Consider the following 5,378-nt stretch of genomic DNA (forward strand, 5'->3'; position numbering starts at 1 on the left):
GAAGAGAGGAGCGAGAGAGAGAGAGAGAGAGGAGAGAGAGAAAGACAGAGAGAGAGAGAGAGAGGAAGGGAGGGAGGGAGAGAGAGAGACAGAGAGAGAGAGAGAGAGAGATTGAGAGAGAGAGAGAGAGGAAGGGAGGGAGGGAGGAAGGAAGAAAGAACTGAAACTGGTGACAGAAACTAAGGACAACCAAAAGGGCAGAGTTTTGTTTTGTTTTGTTTTTTAGCCACATCGAGACAGCAAAAAGAGGACTCCCGATGGGATAAGCCCTTTGCTCGGACGAAGCGGTTGGGACAATGATACCAGCTGACATTCAAATAGCACTCTCTGGGTTCCAAAATGCTTTGATGCTCACAACAACCCTATATAGTAGCTGCTGTTATTATCACCCCCATTTTGCAGGCTAGGAAACCGAGGCCCCGAGCTGAGTGATTTGCCTAGAAGCACAAACGAGCACAGGCAGAATTCTCACTTTCCATCCTGACTCCACGTCCATCCCGCTACTCACTGCGCCACCTAGTGGACAGGAAGGAGAAGGCCTCACTGTTCAATTCCTATGTCTCTTGTTTTCTCTGCCAAGGAGAGATGCCCTTTGCACCGGACATAAAGGAACAAAAAATGATTAACAGGGAGCTGACGCGCAAGACTGGTCAGGAGACAGGAAGAAAGCAGACACCTGCCTGCTCTTGGGACTTTGCCTCAGATGAAGAGCATTCTCAGATCCCGAGTGAACCGGCAGAAGGGAGGGCGGAGATGTTGCCAGGGAGATTTTAAAAATCAGGGGAAACGGAAGCGGTGCCCAAGATTGGAGGAGGGCAAATATTGTCCTGATTACTCAAAAGGGGAAGAAAACAGAGCCCACAGTCTCACTTCATGTTCGATGACTTTACAAAGCTAGCAGAGGGTGGAGTGGTTTCAGTTTCCCCAAGCCCTGATAAAGCTTTTGAAGCCAGTCTTACGCCGTGCTCCTAGAGAAGATGAAGAGATGCGGTCTAGATGGCAATACAGTCCGATGGATTTCGAGCCGGTTGGGTGGCCGGACTCCAAGAGGAGCATGTCTTCTCGCCTTTTTATCAGTGACACAGACAGATAAAAGCAGAACTTTGTGTTCACCAAGTGTGCCCCCGGCCAAAGCTGGGAAGGAGAGCTAATGCAGAGATGACTGTGGGGACCCAAAGGGATCTTGGTGGGCTAGAGCGGTGGGCTAACTCTACTAGGATGATGGCCAATAGGGACAAATGTATAGGCTTGCATTGTTAAAGGCAATTTTATATGTATGAGAGAAGGGAGGCATGTCCACATAGCAGTAGTTCTGAAAATGTCCATCGAAAGCTCAATCAACACTGAGGTGACATCAAGAAATCTAGTGTGGGATAGCTGGGTGGGCACAGTGGAATCTGGAGGACCTGAGTTCAAGTGTGACCTCAGACACTTGACACTTACTAGTTGTGTGATCCTGGGCAAGTCATTTAACCCTGATTGCCTTACAAGGAAGGAAGGAGGGAAGGAAGGAGCTAGTACGATCTCAGGCTCCATGGGCTTTCAAGAAGAGGGAGGTAACAATCCCACTGTATCCTGCCCTTGGCAGGCCTCATCTGGAGGATCATATTCAGTTCTAGAAACCACAATTTCAGCTAAGCTGGAGAGAGTCTGGAGGAAGCAGCCAGAGTAGGAAGGAGCTTGAGGCCATGATATAGGGGCATTACTTGAAGGAGCTGGAGATGCTTAGCCTGAGGAAAGAGGAGACTCAGAGGGGTCATGCAAAGAGGTATGTGTAAGCTGGAGGTCCAGAAAAGCTTGCTAACAATTGGAGCTGTCCCAGTGAGGAAGAGGCCACCTCTAGAAATGGCAATTTCCACTCCTCGGAGGCCTCCAAGCAGAGGCTGGGCCACCACTCATCGGGTATGCTATAGTGGAGGCTCCTTTCGTGTACTGGTAAGAATCATTGGCTGCTACAGCCTCTTACCTTCTGGGATCCTAAGCCCACAGGCCCTCTCCCTTAGTGCCAGCTCTCCTCTGCTGACCCAGTGGAAAGAGCCCTGGATATGGAGGCGGGGGACCCGAATTCAAATCCTAGCTCAATCACACACTAACCCCGTGGACCTTGGACAAGCTGCTTAAAAGCTCTGAGTCTCAGTTTGCTAATCTGTAAAAGAGAAGATTCCCACCTTTCCTGTCCTGTCCCTGGGTCTTGGGCTACTCCCAAGAGTCTCCAGGAGGAGAGGAGTGGAGAGTCCCTGACCCTCATTGGCCCTCTCCACCAAACCAGGGATAGGAGAGACAGCAGTGTCAAACGGAACCACAAGGGCCTATGTACTAGTTTTGTCCCTGCTACTGGCTACTTATGTGACCTCAGACAAGCCCCTTTCCCTTTCTGAGCCTCAGTTTCCCACTGTGTTCAATAACCAGATGTTCTCCTGGGTTCTTCCCAGCTCCAGGTTAGAGGAGGGCTTTAATTTGGGTTGGGGCGACATCTAGTGGGCACAAAGTTTTCCTGCAACCTGAGGCAAAGATTCAGGAAGGTCAGCTGCATCTGTTCCCTCCCACCTGGTGGTGGTCCATCCTGGAGGGATGCTCAGACAGATAGATGGACAAACAGGCCTTATTTTCCTGGCCTTGACCTCCCTAAGAGAGCCTCTGGATAAATGCTACACAAAGCAGGAAAGGACGTACATGTAGGGGCTTGTGTCAGGCAGTCACTGAAGGTTCATTAAGTGTGCCAGCCATTGTGCTAAACATTGGGCCTGCAAAGAAACAGAAAAAGATGGTCCCTGCTGCCGAGGAGCTCAGTCTGACCGAAGAGACCATGTGTAACCGAAGACAAACAAGATACATTGGAAATAACCAGCTGTTCTCTCTAGAATTAAGGTATAGGACAGACTTGCTGCAGAAGGTAGCATTTTAGCTAAGACCTGAAGCGAGCCAGGGAGCAGCAATGAGGCCTGAGGGATAACCAGAGAAAAGCCCTGCAGTCACAAGATGGATGTGTCTTGTTTGAGGAGCATCGAGGCTAGTGTCATCAGGCTGCAGAGTACACAGAGACGTAGGCTGGAAGAAACCTGGGAAGGTCAGAGGGGCCAGGCTAAGGAGGGCTTTTAATGCCCAAAAGATGACTTCCTAGCTCGAGAGCCTCAAAGGCTGTTTACTGAGTGGGGGGCGAGATGGTCTGAGCTGTGCTTTTGCTGGCTGACTGGCATGGGGAGAGGCTTGTGTCAGACTATTACAGATGTCTGGGCTCGAGGGGAAGGGCCTGTGCCAGGCTGGTGGCAGTGCAGGGGAGAGAATGGGGGCATATTTGAGATGTCACAAAGGTAACCTGCTTAGCAAATGGATTGTGAGGGGAGAACCAAGGATGACACCTAGGTTTTGAGGCTGGGTGACGGGGAGGATTGTAGGACCCTAAACAGTAATAGAGAAGTTAGGAAGAGGGGAAGATGGGGGAGGGCAGATAATGAGTTCATTTTGGGACGTGTCTATGGGGCATCCAGTTTGAGATGTCCAGTGGGCAGACAGAGATGGCAGACTTGGGCGATTAGGGGAGTATAAACAGATGTGAGAATCACCAACAGAGAGAGAAAGATCGGACCCATGGAAGCTGATGGGACAACTGCCCATCAGAGCAAACTGCCTTCTGGCTGGCACACCCTTCTTAGCCTCCTCATCCTTCCCTTTAGAGGCCAGGGGTGGGGGCGGGGGGGCCTTACAATATTTGTGGCTCCTCGATACCTTAGCCAAGAGAGCCAGCCCCTACCCCTCTCATCCACCCCCTGCTCCTGGGCCAGGATAGGAAGAAGCTGCCTGTTGGCCCAGGCAACCAGCAGCCAGCTTCAGGCTCCGTACCAGCCCCTTTGGAACAGCAGCTGAGGAAAATAATGACTCTCCAGCACTTCATTCACAAGAGCCGAAAGGAGAGGGAACATGGTTGTCATTAGCTCCACTTAATAGGCAAGGATCCGAGACAGACAGGGATTGGTGTGAATTCCCACCAGGGAAGTAGCCTGCCTCCGCTTGAGGCTCTCCTCGCTCGGGGCTTCTGCTGCTCCCACTCCCAGGCAGACACTGGTCTCCCAGTCCGAGTTCCCTTTGGGAATTATTGGGGAAGACAGAGACCCATGTAATTCTACAGGAAGACATTTTGAAACCACACAGAGAGGCTGGAACTCCTTCCTCTGGGGCACTGGTGCTGGGGTCCATGCTTTTTGTGGGGATAACAGAGAGCTACCCAATTTCTCTGACCATTCTGGGGCAGAGACACCATCTGCTTCTCCCCTTTCCTCACAAATCTGGGGCTCAGGATGGGACCCTGGGTCTCAGGATGGGTCCCTGAGGCTCAGGATGGGTCTCGGGGGTTCAAGATGGGTCCATGAGGCTTGGGCTGGGACCCTGGGGTTCAGGATGGATCCCTGGGTCACTAACATTCCTGGAATCACTACCCCACCATTCCAACAGTTACCTGCTCCTCTCTCCCACTCCTCAGACACCCAGGGAAAGACATGGTCAAGCAGGGCACAGAAAATAGGCCAGATAACTGCTGGAAGATCCCAAGAAGTCAGAATTCATGAATCAAGCCAAAGAAAATCAAAAACCTTCAGGCTCTCTCTGATTTGAATTACTTGTTTTCCATGTTGTATCTCCTCAGGATATCATTAAGTGAACTCGTTGAGGACAGGAACACTTTCATTTTTGTCATAGCACAGTGTTTAGTATACAGTAGGTAATTAATAGATGCATATCAGATTAGACTGAACTGAAGGACTGGTGGAAGCAACTGGGGGTGTTTGACTAGGAGAAGAGAAGATGTAAGGGAGTTTTTAAGCAATTGAGGAGCCATGAAAGGAAGGGGGTCAGCCTCCTTCAGTTTGTCCCCCAGAGGGCAAAACCAGATGCCAGGGTGGAATGTGGTCAGGAGACCAGCTGAGACTTGGGTATCAGGAAGGATCTAAGGACGGCAAGCTGGACAAAGTGCCTCTGTAGGTAGGGAGCTCTCCATTCCTGGAAGTGTTCAAGCCAAGGCTGAATGCCCATTGACCCCAAATGTCTTCCAGAGCATCCTTGGTCAGGTAGGGAGGGGTCAGCCCACAGGACTTCTGAGGATTCTTCTGGCTCTGAGATTCTGTGATTCTGCAAATGTGACAGCTGGGTCTGGGAGCCAGGTCTCTTACCTCCCAGCTGTCTCTAAGGGCATGAGAGGTAGATGCCAATCTCTCAGTCCTTCCCCAGGCTCCTCCTCATCTTCCCAAGACAAGCTCAGTGGAGCTGGGGGGCAGGTGCTCCCCAAGGACCCGGCGCTCATTGTTCCTTCCCCTCAGGGGATCCCTCTGTATTCACTGTATGATCTTACCCTCCCTGGGGCTCAGCTTCCTCATCTGTATGGGGTG

The sequence above is a fragment of the Trichosurus vulpecula genome, chromosome 5 (genome assembly GCF_011100635.1).
Source record: "Trichosurus vulpecula isolate mTriVul1 chromosome 5, mTriVul1.pri, whole genome shotgun sequence".
NCBI classification, from domain to species: Eukaryota; Metazoa; Chordata; class Mammalia; order Diprotodontia; family Phalangeridae; genus Trichosurus; species Trichosurus vulpecula.